The sequence below is a fragment of the Peromyscus maniculatus genome, chromosome 6, assembly GCF_049852395.1.
Source record: "Peromyscus maniculatus bairdii isolate BWxNUB_F1_BW_parent chromosome 6, HU_Pman_BW_mat_3.1, whole genome shotgun sequence".
NCBI classification, from domain to species: domain Eukaryota; kingdom Metazoa; phylum Chordata; class Mammalia; order Rodentia; family Cricetidae; genus Peromyscus; species Peromyscus maniculatus.
In genome coordinates, this window is record NC_134857.1 from 116,421,135 (window position 1) to 116,442,365 (window position 21,231).

Here is a 21,231-nt window from a genome sequence, read left to right on the forward strand (position 1 = left end):
GCTGTTTGCAGTTTGGCTGTGAACTCAGAGAGATACAGACAGATCTCTGCCTCCTGAATGCTAGGATTAAAGGTGTGTGCTATCACTGCCTAAACCTATGTTTAATATAGTGGCTGTTCTGTTCTCTGACCCCCAGATAAGTTTATTGGGGTGCACAATATATCAACCACAAACTAGTCCTTCAAAACATGGTGTTTGCACTCACACTGTCTCCGGGATAAAGCTCTGCATCAACTGACAGTGCCCCCTATGGGTTTTACACATTGGGAACCTTTCATATGTAGATAAAAGATAACAGCTGAGAGGAGTTTTCATGAGATTGGCAGGGAGGGGAAAGAAGTTAGCTAATAAGCTGAGATCTCAGGACAAAGTTGAGTTAAATGCCTATCTGAAGGCATTCCTTCCAAGTTACACAGATTGAGTACCCCTTGTCCAAAATGCTTAGAACCAGGGATGTTTCCAATTTTAATATTTTCGAGATTTTGTAGTAAGGTCGGGTATACCATTGAGATCCCCAATCTGAAGTCTGAGGTACTCCGAAATCCAAAATGTTGGAATTATTTCACAAAGTTTCAGCATTCAGACTTTTGGCTTAGAGATGCTCGTCTTAAATTTTCAGGTTTTTTTTTTAATACCCAAGTGCTAGAGATGGCTAGGTCAGTTACTAATAATGCCACGATGTCTATAGGAATTAGTCGTGCATCTTCAAGGTGGCATGCAAGATCACCCACCTATGACTCTTGGCAGTCAGCTGACTTTCCAGTCTCACCCCAGCTTGACTTCAGCTATGCTGGACTGCACACAGAGCTTGAGTCACCATAGGTTTCTCAGCCCTCTAGATATTCCCTCATGCATTCTCTGTGTGGAATGGCTTTCCCCTGAAGATGTCATGTTTATCTTCAGTCCTGGGGTGAGACACACCCTCCTTCCTGGGAGAAGTGAGGTATCCTATCCTACCTGTGTTTCAACATTTACTCCACTCACATGCAACACTAGTTGAGAATGGTTGCTTCTCTTTGAAGTTTTGGCATGAAATATATCCAACTTGGTGTCCTTTGGAGGAAGAAAAAGGAAAGCAAGAATGCAGTTTTTTTTTATATCCTCACAGTGTGGAAGACCCTTAAGCAAATATTTAAGGAACAATGGGTTAGTACTTTGCCATCGAGCCAAAGTACTTTGCCTAGAGCCAGAAGTCAAGGCAGAGCCTTCTTTTATCTTACCCCTCCCATTCATAACCACTATATCCACCATTGCAACTTGTTTTTACAAAATTTGTAAATTTAAAAATGCTTTTTTTGAGGGTCAGCAAGATAGTTTAGCAAGAAAGAAATTTGTGACCAAGGTAGATGGCCTTTATCCAATATTGAGTCCCCAGAATCTACATAGTGGGAAGAAAGAACTGCATGCAACAGCATTTGCATGTACACACACACACACACACACACACACACACACACACACACGCACACGCACATTAAAAAAATGCTTTTTGAATGTATATTCCGTACAGCCTACCTTAAAGAACTGTATAATGGCATTGAAGTTTTAGCAAGAGAGAACTACTCCTTTGGATTCAAAGCAGCACCTTTTTTGAAAAGTCTTTTGTTTAAAGATAACGCATTAGCAAAGGAAACCACAAGCCATTTGCTGGCTGCTAACATCCTAGTGAGAAATAGTTAATCACAGTTCTGACAGGTCCTATCAAAGGCTAATGAATATACATCTGTTTATAGAGAAGAGACTTTTGGAGCATGGGAGAATGCTTCAGGAGAATGGGGTGGGTGCTGGAGCTCAGAGAAAGGCCTGACGTGACACATAGGTGCTACAGCTGTCCGTGTTAGGTGGAAGCCCCATAGAACAATACAGTTCAATGCCCAGTCTGCTCTGTCATAATATTCAACAGTGGCATGAGTCAGCATCTGTGCATAAAGGCTAGCTAGTGTGAGACATACCCTGCTCTGCTCCTTGCCACATGGCGATGAGACCTTTATTGAGCTTCACAAAATCTTATTCCATCCTTGGCCAAATGAGCGATGAATTCTTAAGCTCTCTGTGGGAATTAAAAGACACAGTGTAAATGAAGTACTTGGCAGGTCACAAAACAAGCATTCAGGATAGGTTTACTGTATTAGGCAGCCTGCTGAATGATATGAAGGCTTACATATTCCATAACTGACACCCCTGTGTGGGTGAGGTTCCGTCCACTGAGAGTATTTGTGTGCTCAGAAACACCTAGTAGGAGAAATGGTGGAGCTGGAGCTTTCCTAAGAGGCTGAGTTGGGGAGCAGAGGGGACTTAGGCTATCTGGGAAGCAGCTGGTCTAGCCTGGGAGAGGCAAGAGCAAAGAAGAAATCCCAGGAAGAATGAGAGTGGAAGATGTAACTAGATACAGCCAGATGAACTGTTTGCATCCAGAATCTTCAGTGCACAAAATCACATACCTGGCAGACTATGAGCAAACCACAGAGACACTGCTATTATTTGACAGGGATATCTGGGACTGTGCAGCTTCCAGATTAATTTGGTGGATGGACAATATCATCAAGGACTTAGGCTGTCCCCATCCTCCTCTGGATGTTGGCATCTGTCCTTGGCTGCAGAAAACTGTCCATAAGTACCTGGCATTGCTTCCTTGCACAATACTGTTGGACTACTGGAAAATAACAGCAAAATACCCTATAAATATAGCCGAGCTGAATTTATTGCTTACTGCAGCACTGTAACCACTACCTCAGCAGGGCCACAGTAAATCCAGATGGGTGGAAGGCAAAAGCAAAATATTTATGGTGTTTTGTTTGGTTGAGGTTGTCTTTCTACGTAGGAGTCTAATAAAAATCCGAGGAAGTTTGTGGCTCTGTAGGTTAAAATTGGTACACACAGCAAGGGCGCACTTACTAAGAGAGTTTCAAAGACATAACAGTAAATATCTAGACAAGGATGAACTTGCTTCCTCAAGTTCATTAAGATATTTATGACAACTGAAGCCGTGTGTGTGTGTGTGTGTGTGTGTGTGTGTGTGTGTGTGTGTGTGTGTGTGTGTGTTAAAGAAATAAAAGACCAAAAATATGCTGGGTCATATTGAATGTGTGAGTTCAGAGACTCAATGCAGCTAAACTGTCAGTTCTCAAAGGATTCTATAGATTTAGTGCACTTACAACAGAACTCATAGCAGGTACTTATAGATTCATATATGCAAGCTGATTCTAAAATCTATATCAAGAGAATCTAAATAGTGGACTGGCACTGTGGCTTGGTGGTAGCATGTAGGAGGCTCTGTTCAATTCCCAGTACCACCAAAGACAAATAAAATGCATTCTGTCTGTACTACTGATTAGCTTGCTACCTTCAGACCCAAACAAAGCTCTGACAATGGCAGAGACCAGACGCACGCCCACAAATGGTCAACTGGGAAGCATGCAAAGACAGTTCAGTGAAGTAAGAGAGCACTTCTAGAGAACTCACTGAAACAATGGAGATCCACCGACAGAAGAAAAGACAGCTTTCACTTCTCTCTGATGACTTGCTACAAAATAAAAGATAAAATGGATTGTAGATGTCATTTTAAAACATGAAATTAAAAAATTACTACATGAAAGCATTAAAAAATATATTTGTGGCCTTGGCTAAGCATAGGCTTCACATATGTGACATTAAATACATAAGCCAAAAGTGAAATTTACATATTAGTTGGATCTTATTAAAATTATTTTTTCTTCTTGCTTCACAGAGTACTTAGTCTGGAAGAAAATGTTACCAAATTGTACCTCTATCAGAGAGCTTGGATATGTGCAAATCTTTGTGAACTCAGTAGCAAACAAATTTTAAAATGAGGAAAAGATTGGAAAAAGAAACACCAAATAAAATATGCAGAAAAAATAAATGTGCATATTAAAAAAGATGCTCAACATCATGGTGACTGGGAAAACAGAAATCAGAGCCCCAGAGACTGTTGTGGTCTGAATATGAAATGCCCCCCACAAGCTCTTGTGCTCAGACACTTGGTCTCCAGTTGGTAGCAAGGCCATGGAACATTCAGAAAATGGAGCCTTGCTGGAGGAAGTGCATCACTGGGGGGAGGGACTTTGAGGGTTCATAGCCAGCCCCACTGTAACAATTCCTAAATGGTCTTTTAATAATAATAATAATAATAATAATAATAATAATAATAATAACCCAGAGCCAGAATATTGGGGTAAATGCTGAAAGATCAGAGAGACAAAGGAACAAGCCAGAGACACCACCTCCTACCTCACCAACTCCTCAGCCTGAAAAACCCTCTAGTTCCTGTCTCCTTATGCCTTATATACCTTTCTTTGCCTAGTCATCACTTCCTGGGATTAGAGGTGTGTGTGCTTCCCAAGCAAAGGCATTAGATCTCAAGTGCTGGGGTATAAGGTGTGTGACTCCCAAGTATTGGGATTAAAGGTGTGTGCTACCACTGCCTGGCTCTGTTTCTTTCCTAGACTGAATCAATCTCATGTAGTCCAAGGTGGCCTTGAACACAGAGATCCAGATGGACCTCTGACTCCCAAGTGCTAAGATTAAAGGTGTGTGCCACCACTGCCTGGCTTCTATGTTTAATCTAGTGCCTTGTTCTGTTCTCTGATCTTCAGGCAAAGTTTATTAGGTACATAGTATATCACCACACCCTGTTCTCTCTCTTTCTTATGTATTTCTCTCTCTCTCTCTCTCTCTCTCTCTCTCTCTCTCTCTCTCTCTCTCTCTCTCTCTCTCTCTCTCTCTCACTGCTTCTTGTACACAGATGGAATATGACCTCTCTGTTTCCTGATTGAGAAACTGGCTGGATATTCCTGTTGCTATACCTTCCCTGCCATAACAGACAGTTTGACCTCTTGAATTGTAAGCCAAAAGAATCCATCCCTCATCTAAGTTGCTTTTTGTTGGGTTATTCTAATCACAGTAACAGAAAGGTAACCAGTACAATGATGTACCAGTACAGTCCTGTTTGAATAGAAGGAAAAAAATATACCTAACACCCATACACACAATACATATAAAACCACTAGATAACATCAGAGGCTTTTAAGGACACAGACAATGGGATCATTGACGTATTCCTGGTGGAAACATGAGTGATAGAAACTCAATAGAACAGAGTTATTTTCAGATAAAAATTACCATGCAAGCAAGAACTCCCACTCCTACATATTTACCTTAGAGAAATGAACACTTGTGTTCATGCAGAAACTTACATCCACATGTTCACTGCTTCATGGGAATAATGCAAATGTCCTTTTAGCAAATGGAGAAAGAAACTAAAGTGCATCCATTTAATTGAATAGTGACGAGCAACAAGCAGAAACAGACTACACTGCCTGTTGTTCCTGAATTGTGTACCCGTAGAAGATACCGTGCTATATACATCCCTACAACACTGAAATGTGCTTTCTGGAAACAGGGTGAATGTAGATCTAGGTGGAGTTGTAGGGTGGACCTCTCAGTCAGCCTATTAGTTTATAAAAGGACAGCCATATGGAGACGGGCAGGGACAAGGCTATGGGACTGCGGAAACAGAAAGTGGGCTTTTTGTGTAAGTTCAGTGGCAGTGTTGTCTGGCCAACTGCAAAGAGCTACTAAGAAAATAGAAAGGGCATCCATCTAGGCTGCAGAGAGAGTGGCTTCTTCATTTCAGAATTACAGCCTCCAGGCCTGGGAGGCGGTAAAATGATCTTATTTTTTAAATTATTTCTGTGTGTACAGATGTTTCACCTGCAAGTATGTCTGTTCACCATGTTCATGCCTGATGCTGTGAGATCAGAAAAGGATGCCATATACCCTGGAACTAGAGATACAGATGGTTGTGAGCCACCCTGTGGTTTCTGGGAATCAATCAAACTCAGGTCCTCCAGAAGAGCAGACAGTGCTCTTAACAGCTGGGCCATCCCTCCAGCCCCCAAGTTAGGTTTTTTTTTTTTTAAGCCACCAAGTTTGTGGCATATATTTATCACAACCCTTCAAAACCAATATGCTATTGGTGAGTGCAAAGACATAATGAATCACATTGAAGCAGGAAATGTTAAAAATTGTTGCAGGTCTGAGGGATTATCTGCATATGAACTAATAGTTTAGTCTTTCATGATTTTATCCAGGCTGACAGAAGATGGGGGAATTCTGGATATGAGACAAAAGACTTTGGAACTCACAGTACCACAGCCAATCATTTTCTAATCTGTTTCTTCAGGCCCCAATCCCAGGACACCATGCAGTGGCACACCCAGATAAACACTGTATACACAGTGGTCTTTTGTCTTATGGGCAACTCCACCTTAAAAACAGACTCAGAGCAAGGTCGTTAGGCCATACCTGAGAAGAAGACTGTTCTCATGATATCTGCCAGGAAATAAATCTGTCCTCAGCTGCAGTATGAAAAGCTGCCTCTAACTCAGCAAACAGCCTTGAGACTATCAAAGCAAGCAAACAGCCTTGACAGGAGTCGCAGCAACAGCTGTCACAAGATGTACAGAAATCCATTAGGTACCCATCACAGATGTTTCCAAACTCAAATGAGCCCATTTATTCCATTTTTATGACCTTCTGCAAAAGACCAAGCTAGTGTGACGGGCAGCAGAGATCGGTGCACCAGTGGGGTTAGAACAGGGTAAAGATGACAGTGAGCAGAGCTGGGATAGAGTCATTTTCCTGAGTATGGGGGAAGGGAAGTGACCACTGAGATAGGAGACCTTGCTGCAGAGGTCTGGCTATCCTAGAACTTACTGTATATATCAAGCCGTGCTCAAACTCATCATCTACCAGCCCCAGAATGCTGGAACTAGAAGTGTGGGACTGTTTGAGCAAATTGTTCTTTTAAGTGCATCTACCAAAAATTAAAAGGCTGAGGATGTCGCTCAGTTGATAGGGAACTTGCCTAGCATGCTTGAAGCCTGGGTATGATCACCAGCACCACATATACCATAGGCTTGGTGGCACACACCTGTTATTCCAGTACTCCGGAGGTGGAGGCAGGAGAATCAGGAATTCAGAGTCATGCTCAGCTATATACCAACCTCAGCTAGAAAGCCTGTCTCAAAAAAAGGAAAAACAAAGTCAGACAGAACTGTGCATTAAAAAAGAGCTAATTTTGCTGAATTTAAAACATTAAAAAAATTAGACACTAATTAACAAAAATTGCTAAAGTAAGGACCTACCAAATCTGGAAGGCTTCAAATCACTGCTTGTCCCTCTGCATGGAGACCACTAATATTCTCTGTAATTCTCTTCTGTTCAAGGGATGGGTGATCAGGGGCTGTTTGGTCTGAACAGTTTACACAAGCCTAGGAAAGTTCATGTACACAAGTCTACAGGAAACACACACAATAAAGTCTCTGAGAATTAGAAGACAAACATTAGGTTTTGAATGTCTGGTCCTGACATTTGCTCAGTTTAAGAGGCATATGTCTCTGGGGGAAATGGTTCTCCAATTGTGCCAACTTTCAATTACTTTCAAGAAACCAATTACATGATCTATTTCTTTAAAAGATAAAGTTTTGACCTGACCTCCTTGGCTGAATCAGAAGAGCAGACTTTCCTGCCAATGTGTTGGCATTTTTCATTTTAGAAACGAAATGAAATGCAATATTACACCTGACCTCTTTCCTCATCACAAATCAGCCCATCTGCCCTGGGTTTTAATTTCTTTTCCCAATATTCTTTTTTCTCACTCCTAAAAAACATTGCCACTTTAAACTCTAAGCCTGTGTCCTAAGGCAAAGCTGATGCATTGGGGAGCTAGCTCAAAAGGTGCTTAATTAATTCCATAACAAATGCTTTTGACCTCCTATTAGCAAGGTTTTCTGCAATGACTAGATATCATGTGAAAATTATGAACTTAGGTCAATAAATATAGCACAAGAGTGAGAGTCATTACAGCTGGATTCAATCTAAGGTCTAACATTTTTTCTATGGCTTGTTTTGCACCAAATCAGTTAATTTCCTGAAGTTTTCAGTTGTTGGGGAAAGAAGAAAATTATCATACTGCTTTAAAGAACCTACCTGACAAAACTGAATTGTTATTACAAGTCCCTGAATTTTCCTTCATGTTCTTTACTGAAATCAGTTTCTTTAACTAACTTGTGTGTAGTTTTTTTTTAAAACTCTTTTGGCTTTTTGGGAGCCCACCACTCAGCTCCCAAATAAATCACACATGGAGGCTTATTCTTATGAATGCCCAGCCTTAGCTTGGCTTATTTCTAGCCACCTTTTCTTAAATTATCCTGTCTAACTTTTGCATTTGAGTTTTTTCTTTTCTATGGTGATATTTTATTTGTACTAAAATGTGATTTTATTTGTTTGTTAATAAATAAAGTTGCCTGGGGTCAGGGCTAATAACAAGCCATAGCAGAAACTGGGTGGTGGTGCACACCTTTAATCCCAGCACTTAGGAGGCAGAGCTAGGCAGATCTCTGTGTGTTCAAGGATACAGCCAGCGTGGAGACACACACCTTTAATCTCAATACCAACCATAGAAGACAGAGGAGATGGGCATTGATGAGGAGGTCATGTGGTTGTGTTTACAACCAATGAGATGGCAGAACAGAAAGTCTACATAAAGACAGATACACAGGATGTAGGTCTTTTGGCTAAAGAGGACAGCAGCAGCAGTGAAGGGTAAGGTTTTTAGCTCTTAGCTCTGACCTCTTGTGCTTTCATCTCTGCATTGGTTCTGTGTTTCTTATTTAACAAGGCGGTTACATCTACACTTTTCCTTACTTCTGTATATCTTATTTTAACTCTTACTCCATGGCTGGCAGTGTGGCTGAGTGGCTGGCCCATAGCATCTTCCTCTCCTTGTTTTCTTGCTCCTTCTCTTTTCTTTCCTTTTCTCTTATTTATTCTTTCTGCCTGCCAGCCCCGCCTATCCTTTCTCCTGCCTTGCTATTAGCCATTCAGCTCTTTACTAGTCCAATTAGATGTGACAGACAGGCACAATAACACAGCTTCACAGAGTTAAACAAATACAACATAAAAGAATGTAACACATCTTTGAATCTTTAAACAAATGTTCCACAGCATAAACAAAAGTAACATGTCTTAAAATAATATTCTACAACATTTGTGTCCATCCTTCTTAGAATCCTGCCATGCTGAGTCCTAAGAGGTGAGAAGCACACATGACTCACACTCTCTACCTGTCACTTGCAGCCTTGAGCTTTTTCACAGAATAGTCACATTGTTTTATTTGTCTCTACAGACTTCCTGTTATTAAACACCACAACTTTTTAGGGCTAAAGCAATCTGGGGAACAATTAAAAACACAAATTATGGCAGAATTGTTCAGCTGACTGGTTTTATCCTGGTCCCATTTTAATAATGAGGAGAAAAGTTAGTATGATGCTATGCAAAGAAACCATGAAAACAGGACTCCCTATCTAAGTTTTGGCTTCCAGTGTCACTGCTTAGAGTGAGAGATGAGAACAAGCAAGTGTTTCTTTGGCTATTGAAAGAGTGGTATGTTTCTCATAAAAAGTCTAGCAAAATTCTAGTCAGAAGACGGAGCTTTCTCCTAGACAGATCTTGTTCACGCTGGACCTTGAAGAGACATTGTAGGTTCTGAACGTGAGTCATTGAGAGCCTTTGCTTCATTCCCTCTGCAGAATTTAGCAATGCATTCACAGCTCCATCCAATTCCAATACAGGCCTTCATGGTTTTTTACCTGCTCCTGTCCTCCCTTGTAGCCTGAATCATAGATTTCATGGGGCCCCAATGTCTTCCCATGGCAGTGCCTTGATTCAATTTGCCCATGGTATTTATAAAGAGATTTCATGACCCAGACTTTTCTCGGTGAACCACCAAATAACTATTTTTCAGAGATGTTTTCATTCCATTAATAATAAAGGAGTTTTTGTTATTTAGCCACTATCGAAGAAGTCTCAAGTTCAACCTCTGTATTTCTATCAAATTTTTCCATGTCATATAAAAAGAAGGTTCCTTAATGTGCCTTACTTATTTAAACAGTACTTGGGGTATTTCAAGCTATGTGCCCAATATACATTGAGTGAATGCATAAGACACAAGAAGTTCTAGGAAGGGCAGGGCCTTGGAAGAAAGGTTCTGGTGGTTCTTGTTAAAAGTTAAAAGAAAAATGAAGTGAAAGGGAAGTACTGAACAATATTAATGACATTCTAGAAACTAGAGAATGAAACAAGAAATATAATTTCAAAAAGTCTCCAAAGTAAATAATATTTAAATTACAGAACTTTTACCCTGTGCTGGTTTTACCCTGTGCTGGTCAACTTGAGACAATCTGGAGTCGCTTGGGGAGAGAGAACATTGGTTGAGGAATTGCTTCTGTAAGATTGGCCTGTGTGCATATCTATGGGAGTATTTTCTAACTTCATGAGTAACATGAGTGGGCCTAGCCCACATAAGTACCAACCCTCGGCAGGTGGTCTTAGGTTATATAAGGAATCAAGTTGGGTAGGTCATAGAAGGTGAGTCAATAAACAGTGTTCATTCTTGCCTCTGTTCCTGCTTGAGTCTGTGGCCTGACTTCCCTTGGTTATGGACTTGTAAGCCAAATAAACCATATTGTGCCCAAGATGCTTTTAGTCATGGCATATTATCACAGCAACAGAAAACAAAGTAATGCATGCCCTAAGATCAGAGTGAGCGCTAGTAGACTGTGAGCACTGTAAATCCAGAGCAACATGAGTGTCAGTGGAGAGTACCTGAACGAGGGTCTCTGTCTCAACTTATGTGCATCATCAATAGCCAGCAGCAGCCAGGGAGGGACACAAGCCAATAGTTTGGACTCTGACCATCTTTTCCTTCTGTGTATTGCCTCACACTCCCATCTAAATATACACATTGTTATAGTCTGGTTTTTGTTGATACATAAACAGCATGATTAAAAGCAACTTAGAGAAGGAAAGAGATTTTCTAGCTTACACTTCCAGGTCACAGTCCATGATTGATGTGAGTTGGGGCAGAAACTCGAGTAGGAACTGAAGGAGAAATCATGGAGGAACGGGCTTATTGGCTTGCACTTAACCATATATAGCTCAGGACCACCTGCCTATGGATGGCACTGCCCACAGTGGGCCAGTGGTTCCTCCTACATCAATTAGCAATCAAGATAATGTCCTCACAGACTTGCCCACAAGCTGATCTGATCCAGGCGGTTCTTCACTTGAGATTCTCTCTTCTTAGTTGACTTGAAGTTTTGTAAAGTTGACAAGAAAAAATTAACCAACTAACTAACAAAGAGAGACAGAGACAGAGACAGAGCAGAGATCCAAGAAGAAAAGGAAGAACTGCTATGTTTTATCTGTATAAAAGAAAACCATATATGATATTTACATTCTTGTTAGGCAAAAAGTAATAATTATACTCTAAGTCATGAGATAAGATGGGAATATGAGAAGCTGAGAGAGGTCATTTGAATCTGAGAGGCTAAACCTAAAGTACTTGTTGGTCTTTGACCCAATTATCAAGCTCTCTATTATTTTATTGGGAAACTTACACAGAAGCCTGTGCCTTCTTAACTCAATTTAAAATAGGAGGGCTTGAACTCACAACTCCAGGGAGGCTACCTAGTAAAGAGGACCCTAAGAAAGATACAGGGATTGCACAGCAACAGAGAAATGGATGAGATTACATGAGCAAACTGGGAGTGATGGGGGTAATGAAGGGCAAGGGTCTGGAGAAACAGAGCTTAGGAGAGTGGGAGGTCCTAGCTGGATCAGGAACAGAGTCGGAGAACAAGGAAAAAGATACCATGATAAATGAAGACCCCATGGGAATAGGAAGAAGCAGAGTGCTAGAGAGGTCCCCAGAAATCCACAAAGATACTTCTACTATAGACAACTTTTCGAGAGAGTGCCTGAGCTGACCTACTCTGGTGATTGGATGGCCGAACACCCTAACTGTCATGATAGAATTCTCACCCAGTGACTGGTGGAAGCAGATGCAGAGATCCACAGCCAAACCCCAGGTAGAGTTCCAGGAGTCCAAGCAGCGAGAGAGAGGAGGGATTATATGAGCAAGAGATATCAGAACCATGATTGGAAAAAGCACAGGGACAAATAGATAAACTAGTGGGAACACATGAATTGTGACCCAGTAGCTGAAGAACCTCCATGAAACTGGACCAGGCCCTCTAGATAAGTGAGACAGTTGATTGGCTTGAACTATTTAGGAAGCCCCCAGGCAGTGGGACTGGGCCTGTCCTTGGTACATGAGCTGGCTTTTTGGAACCTAGGGCCTATGCTGAGACACTTTGCTCAGCCTTGGTATAGGGAGGAGGGGACTGGACCTGCCTCAACTGAATCTACCAGACTGGGCTGACTCCCCAGGGGAGACCTTGCCTTGGAGGAGGTGGGAATGGGGGGTGGATTGGGGGGGCTGGGGTGTGGGAGGAGGAAGGACAGGGGAATCCGTGGCTGATATGTAGAATTAAATTAATTATAAAATAAAAATATTTATAAAAAATAAATTAATTAAATAAAATAGGAGGACTTGAATCCTCAGCTTACTGAATCTTGAGAAAAGAAACGCCAGCCTGGGCTACCAAGTGAGTTCCAGGAAAGGCGCAAAGCTACACAGAGAAACCCTGTCTCGAAAAACCAAAAAAAAAAAAAAAAAAAAAAAGAGAAAAGAAACTATGATTTCTCTTATTCTCAGAATGAACCGAAAGCAATAGGAATGCTAAACCTACTTTAAATAAAAGGAAATGGGAAGGATAAAGAAGTGATGTTTCAGTTAGAATTGAGTAAAGACTGGGAAGGACATCAAAGGTGCTGTGATCTGGTATCCAGTAACAAGTGTTATATGTGAGAATTGCTTTATGAACCAGTCAACTAATTGGTCTAGAAAAGTTTTGTTCTCATGGCTATAGTAAAAATACATGGTTTTATATTTTTTAAAGTGTAAAGTAGGGAAAGAAAAAAATTAACAACTCTTTGTATGTATGTACAGCCATAAAAATGCACAAACTGTACTTACTAAATATTCAAGCAGTGGGAACAGTAAAGGGACAGTTGAGGGTGTGTTAAGATTTCTTTCTAAACATAATCTAGCTATGCTCTCAATTGTATTTTGCTCAGTTTAGATAATAATTTCCTTAATTCAGTAAATCTATTTCAATCTTACAATCAATGGCAATTAGTAGAAGTTGCTTATTGAGAAACATCCTTAACTCAGACTTCGTTCTCCTCATTCTTTCTTCTTCTCCTACTATTTTTCTTCCCTCCTTTTATCCTTTCTCTTCTCTCTCGTTCAATCCCTCCTCCTATTCTCTGTTGCTTCCATTTCTGAGAATAATAAACAAACTGTCCAAGTGGAGAAAAGTTGTTTTTATTCACTGACTGGACAACTGCTGAGATCCACAGGGTTATACAGTTGTTGCTGGCTGCTGTTGCCTACAGAGATGAACATGGTTCCTCCCTCAGAATGTGTCCAGCCTACATGGAAGAGGCAGGCAGAAGCAATGTCATGCACATGTCAAGTACATGTCATGGCAGATGCTCTGTCAGAACAGGCCACTGCCAGACCCCAGAGTGAGAGAAGTTTTCACAGCCCAAGTGTAAGGATGTATTGTTTCTCCATTGACGCACAGAAATATCAACATACCACACCCTTTAAAATATTCTGAGTATGAAAACAAAGTGTTGAATTTTAATAGGCACTCTGATAATTTGACACATTTCCCCCTGGCTGTTGAGGTTTTTGAACTTTAGGATACTCATTGCGAAGTTAAGGAGAATAAAGAGGTTTTTCTTAGAATAAAAGGGTAAAATGTACAATATTCATGCAATTGAGAGAACAGTGTGTTTTGTGAATAAAACAGCAATCCTTCTATGTCATTTTCATTTTTTGCTTTGACACAAACAAAGGATGTCTTTACATAGGACAGGGTCTGGAAAGAAAAATGTTTCTAAGAGCAGCACAGGACTCTCAGCATTTGATAAAGAGTGAACCCGGGTATGCTCAGCAGAGCAGGTGTTCCTGTGAAAGTGTGGGAGAAGCTTCAGTTTCCCAAAAGCAGAGTCTAAGATGAGGCTCTCAGTGCTGGTAATTTATCTCAGAAGAAAAGAAGGGAAGGGGAGGGGAGAGGAGGGAAAGGCAGAGGGGGCAGGGTAAAGAGGAGGGAAGAGGAAGGGAGTCTCTAATAGAGCTGAGAAATGAGGACTTGAAGGCCAGCAGGTAGAAAGACTCTTCAGTCTGACTGCTGAGGGTTCTTTAAGGGCATGCACTCTCCCGGCTGCCCACCCTGTGCTTGCATAAGGACCAGTGGAGCTCCTGGTGCGTCCAGGCAAAGGGGTACAATACTAAAAGACCTCTTTGTTTGCCAACTGACACTAAAATCACTCTACAAGCAAAGAAACTGGCCCTGCAGCTGTGCTCAAACAGAAAAGCTGAGGTTGAGAGCACATGGCAGAGACCCAGAGCTCCCACGCTACGATTGCCTTTCCTGGTGCTATGTAGAAACAGGGTTCAAATCTCCAAGTAAGAAAAAAAATAGCAGAATGCAAATTCTTCTGCTCAACTGATCTTGTAAGATTGGATTGAGGATAAGGTACAGCCCCCCCCCCCCCCAGAATGTCTCCGTTTGTTAGATTTTTCAACTTGGGAAATACCATCTAGGAATTCAAATCATATATATAGATTTTTTTTTTTTTTTTTTTTTTTTTTTTTACTTGCCGCCTTAGCCTCAAAGTCCCACAGCCTTATGTTGTTTGGAGAGGAATTGACACTACAATGGAGAACACAGGCAGGAAGCTACAGGCAGAAGCAAACAGATGGATCATGTATGCTTCACCAAAGGAGCAAGCAGGACCTTTTTTTAAAAATTTCTGAATTGTGTTCTTATTTGTGTTTGACTAGGGTGTTCTACCCATCACCAGTGCAGGATAATGCTGTTTTCCTCTGTGTAACAGTGACGAACTTTCATCCCATTCCTGCAAGCATTTGTCATTAGATGTCTAAATGAGGGTAGCAGTCTATTCTTCAGGGACTGAGTCCACAGATATTTAACACAGCATTTATAAGTACTAATGTGATTAAAATATTTCACAATAATGTTTGCTTCTTAAAAAGATTTGGGAATGTATTTTATTATTCTTCCAACTTTTGAAAAGTTTAAATTTGTTTACATTAAATTTTAGCAAATATAGCATGATGTATGTCTTAGGGTTTCTATTGTAGGATAAAACTCCATGACCAAAAACAATTCAGAAAGGAAAGGGTCAGTGTTAATCTTACAGCTTGTAGTCTATCATCCAGAGAAGCTAGGACAGGAACTCAAGACAGAAACCTGGAGGCAGTAACTGAAGCAGAGGCCATGGAGGAGTTCTGCTTACTGACTTGCTAGTTCCTGGCTTGCTGAGTTTGCTTTTTTATGCAACCCAGGACCACCTGCCCAGGCATGGCATTGCCCACAGGTCCACTCCCATCCATCATTAATTAAGAAAATGCACCACAAACTTACCTATAGACAAATCTTATGAAGGCATTTTTTTCAATGAGAGTGAATCCCTTTCCCCAAACAATATGAGCTTGTCTCAAGTTGACATAAAATTAGCCAGCACAATAAATAATTCTATAGGAAGCCATGTGACTAATGGAAAAGGGTTGAAAGTGAAATAAATGAGATTAAAAACATATCAAAAAGCACCTTTAGTTAAATTTTGCTACCATAGTCTAGTCTTTTCCCCTTCAAAAAGTTGTATAAATGTATATATATAATTTGAAAACAGTGATGTACATTATATATCACAATCTTTCTATAAATTTTTCTTAAAGCTTTTCATAATCTTTATCTTTTGATAAATATGTCAGTATATTACTTTCTGATAAAGCCCTTGTATTTTATTATAGGACGTACATTATAAATATTCAAAAGTCTGTATTGTTAGATATTTGGATACTGCTAAATTTTCTATTATAATTACTACTGTAAAAAGTGTCTTGGAACATATATTTAAGATCACCTGTGGGAAGCTTTCATTGTGGTTGTTTCCTAGAGTGGGAGAGCTAAAACCTAGGCTATATACTGTTAAGATATAGTTCATGGAGATTTCTGTTATAATTACATATAGTAATGCAAATTTATTTTTCCTCCTGCTTGAAACTACAACAAAAAAGATAAAATGTCTAAAACATTTAATATATTGGATATGAGGCAAAAACAGACCATGGTCCCTGAGAGTGGGGAGCCCTTGGCTAAGTCCTACTGTTGCCCCCAGTGCCTTCAGAGGGAATGTAGGCCACATATCTCATGTGGAGCCTGCAGTAACTGGAACCATGAAAGCAGAATTTAGTCTCCAGAAAGCCAACGTGCTCCACATCCACAAGACAGAGTGGCACAGAACAGACAGCTTCAGTTCCCACACAGGGGGACAATTAAGCCCTGTTCCTGCATGTGTGTGAGGAACCTAGTCAAGGCTGGGAAAGATTTCAGAAGGATGAGAGAATCAAGACCAAGTGCTTACACAGTAAGGAAGCAGCATCTGCTCCCAAGAGCAGACTAGAAGCTTCTGACTGGGCAAGCATGAAGAAGGGTCTGACTTCAAAGGCTGGCCCAAGACTGAGCATACTCAGTATGATATAACGTATGTCAAGAGCCACATTGTAAAGGATAATACTGTTTCAAAGTCAATTAATTGTAATAATAAACAAAAGCAAGAATATTTTATGATCCCAGCAGTGTGCTATGTACCTATATTTCCAGATAAGTAAAAGACAATATCTGGTGTCTAATAACAGATTTCCAAGCGTAAAATAAAATAGAAAAATACAACCCACAAAGAGGATAGCAGACACTCAACTAATAAAAACTCAACTAGAACTCAACCAGATGTTAGAACCAATAGTTAGACAAGGGTGTACAGGCTGTTATAATCATTTTCCATGTAGAGCAAGAGCAGAATACAGCATCATTCTGAGAGTGATTGCCTTTTGAATTTTGTGTGCTAGACATGTCTCCTGCCCCATTTTCCTCATGGACCTGACTCCAGATACTCAAACATGAAACAGACACATTAGAGATCTATACATAGATAAATGATATATAGATAGCTGGAGATAACATGGCTACAGACACTGATGACATAGATGTAATTTTGTTGGATTGTTTTAAATATTGGACCAAAACTCTAGAACTAGAAACTATAATATTGAAGTAAAAAAACAAAACAAAACAAAAAACCCACTGAATATTGTTAATGGTAGATTGCATTATATTGTGGAGAAAATTGATAACAGAAACTATCTGAAATGAAGTATCTTGTAAAGGCAACTAGAAAAGCCATGAGTGTTGGGTTAGTTGAAGAAGATCAACATATTAGAATCCAGAAAGGAGAACAGAAGCAGAGGATTGGACAATAAAGATATGTAAAACAGTTGAAAGATTTCTAAATTTGGTAAGATGATAAGCTTTATATGGAAAAAACCTTTACTAGTAAAACTTCCTTCAAACGTTTAGCAGAATGTTATTACAATGACCAATACAGTTTAGAATTTGACTAAACACAGTGGATTTGGTTATTTGATTTCTAAGTAGAGTAATTTCCTTAAAGAGCTTGGATTCTCTTTACTGAAAAACTATTTGGATGTCAGGCTGATGAACTAGGACAATGTATACTTGCAACAAGTTGAATTGATTTTATTTTTGAGCTGTTGTGGCAATGTGTTTGTGTTTTCAAATAACACATAATACAGAAAGTGAACAATGCGAATCATTGACCTTTCTTTCTCTCCCCTGGTTGAACTTGTAACCCTCACTAATAAACACTTATATTTGGACAGCAAAAAATAAAAATTAAAAAAAATACTGCACTCATGTGACCTCTTTTACCTTCCCTTGGGTATTTTCATCTTGGTTTTATGTTGTTTTAAAATAAATCACTGAAAAGGGTCTTTACAACAAGTGTAGCTGAACCATAGCTTGAAGATGGCTAGAAAAACAATGTCTCCTGATGAGTTTTATAAATCATTCCTGGCAGGAGGCATCACCATCACTGGCAGACTAACTTTTCTGGAAAACCACAGATGTAGCTCACAGAGAAATTGCTGAGGACTCAAGATGGGGGCATTCCCAGTCTACAAAATCTACTTGCAGATCTTACATTAGGATTGGTTTGGCAATGAGAACACTCACTGTCAGGAAGTTTGGAACATGCTACTTGATGACTGATCACTTGGTAAGTTAGTGGCTGTACTATTGTTTTAGGAGTTGGCCAAGAGACTGAGATGAGAAAGTGAAGTAAAGACTAAGGAAAGGAAAAGTCTATTTGGGAGTGTTATTGACAGAGCTATTCTTTTTAATCTGGCTGTCTGTGTTTTAAAAAGAAAGGGAAAAAACTTTTAAGAGTGAAACATTTAAGATAGAAACAAAAAGAAAGATGGTGGAATCTTAACGTGTGTATCACTCAGCTTAAACATGGCCATTTAGCACTTCTCAAACTGCGTGAGTCAAGTTGAATGTTAAAAAGTAGCTTTTTATAGTTTAAACTGGAGTCTGAGTCTCTCCATTTCTCATAAACTCCTGGGCGATATTAATGTTACATCACTCTTAAGGCTTGCAGTTCCCCATCAACTTCAACGTTGCCTCACTGGCTACTTCAAATCAAATTTTGGATACCATGTCATATATATTTCATAATAAACATTTCAGCACGTATCCCTAAAATGTGAATTCATTTTAACAGTGTCACCATAATTCCATTTTTCTTCTGGAAATTAATAGTTGTCTGGTAACATTAACTGTCCTGTCATTATTCAGACATCACTGATTGCTTTATAATTGTTTAATTGATTTCTTCTTTGAGTTGAGATTGAAATAAGTTCCATACGTTGCAGTTGGTTGATGTAGAGACTGATTGCTCCAGTCAGCTCATGTTTCTTCTCATCTGTAGGCTCAATCATAAGCATTTCCACCCCCACCCAGCTCTACATTGTTTCACAACTCATTTGGAAGAAATTGAATAAGTTGTCCTATATAGTCTCCAATAGTCTGTATTCTTGATGACAGGATCATCATTCAGTTTGCTTGATGACATGGTCTTCATTAAGTTTTACTGATGACGTGGTTTTCATTAAATTGTCCTTATGACATGCTATTTAAGTGTAGGCAACTGCAAATTGCAGTTAGTCATTTTGATACATCCATGCCTGAGTGCACACGCAGACTCGCAAACACACATCCTCCATCTCTGCTTCCTGGAAAAGAGCTTCTAAACCCTTGCCACTTCCTGGGGCCAGCTGTTACACACATATTTTGCCCTGGCATTTGTCTTTTCTTCTAGTTCCAGCAGAGTCCTTCAATCTCTTGGAATTTACTGAGTAATAAGAGCAACTTCTGTTCTGAGGAGGTGACACTTGCTTGTCATTAGTTACTATAAGGATAGAAAAGAGTCACCAAAGGCAAGTCAAAGTTAGAAGCCATAAGTAAAGCCTCAACATCCCCAATGAGAGGAGAGGGTCTGGAGTTGGAGTTAGTAACGGAACATGCCTTTTATTTATAGAAAGCTAATTATTTTTCTAGTTCTAACTCTGGCATAGATTTGGGGAGGGGTCTGATGGTGAATAAGAACATAAAATACATGCAATGCTAAAAGTGTAAAATTTACTGTGAAACTTCATAGCTTCTGTCTCAAATGCCAATTCAAACAGTATATAAATTCCTTATGCTATATAGACTTTGGGGCTGTTTAATTGAGTGTGTGTGTGTGTGTGTGTGTGTGTGTGTGTGTGTGTGTGTGTGTGTTTACCTATTTGCAAGGTTTTTTTTCACAAAGTTTATTTACAAAATAATTGATTGTGCCTATTTAATGAGGTTTCTATGAAAATTTCTGGACAATGGGTTTCATTTGTGGGAGGACAATATGCTATGGAATATCTCTCTACATGCTGTGAATATGTATTGCTCTCATTGGTTAATAAAAGGCTGACAGGCCAGTAGCTGGGCAGGGAGTTAGGCAGGAAATCCAAACTGAGAATGATGGGAAGAAGGAGGGTGGAGTCAGAGGACTCATCAGCCAGATGCAGAGGAAGCAAGATGAGAATTCCATACTGAGAAAAGGTGCCAAGCCACGTGGCTACACATAGAGAAGAATTATGGGTTAATTTAAATGTAAAAGGTAATTATTAATAAGCCTAACTACCACCAAGCATTTGTAAGTAATATTAAGCCTCTGAGTGGCTATTCAGGCAGGAGAGAACTATCCATTTATACAATATTCCCCAGTTCCCCAGAACAGAAATGCAGGTGCTCGGGAGCTTGTTTTATGTACTTCTTCATCTAGCTATACAACTATATCCTTGATCATACCCTTTATAATGAATGGGTGAGCATAAGTGTCTCCCTACTTTTCTAATCATCATGGCATATTTTCATTTGTCAGAAGCAGGACCTAGGAACTCTTGACATAGATCAGAGAGAGCTCCGTGTAGCCTATATATTCTCTTGGTGTTTGAAGTAGGGTGGGGGAGATGTTGTGATGTCTATTCTAACTTCAGGTAGCTAGTGTAATAATTGAATCAAAGACCCCTAGCTGGTGATTGGACAACTTGGAGAATTGATTGGTGTGCAATGCCCTATGGTGATATTTTATTTGTGCTGAAATGTGATTTTATTTGTATGGTAATAAAGTTGCCTGGAGATCAGAGGTAAGAGCAGCCATTTAGCAGAAGTCCAGTGGTGGTAGCACACACCCTTAATCTGATACATGGCAGGCAGAATCTCTGTGTGTTCAAGCCAAGCAGTGACCCGAACCTTTAATCTCAGTACAAACCATTGAGACCTGGAGGTCTGTATGGACAGACAGTGACGAGGAAGTAATGTGGCTGGGTTTAGAACCAATGAGAAGGCAGAACAGAAAAACACTAAAAAGACAGGACACAGGAAGAAGGTCTCTCTCTCTCAGGGGAAGGCCGGCAGTGGCCTCAAGTGGTAAGATAAGGTGGTCTTAGTTCTTGGCTACTGCTCGACCTCTGGGCTTTTGACTCTTTATTTGGCTCTGTGTTTCTTATTTAATAAGACCATTTAGAATTACATCTACAATGCCCTCTCATTTCAGGTTCAGGAATTGAATTTGGAGTGGGTACTAATGGGGCTACAGAAGGCAAGGTCATTTCATGAATGCTATGTTGCAGCAAATCAAATGTCTAATGTTTTCCCCCTTTATCCTGCTATGTGTTATTGCTCATTGCCTCCATTCATGAAGTAATTAGGATGGTAAATGATATCCATAATATTTTATTTAGTTGTCATA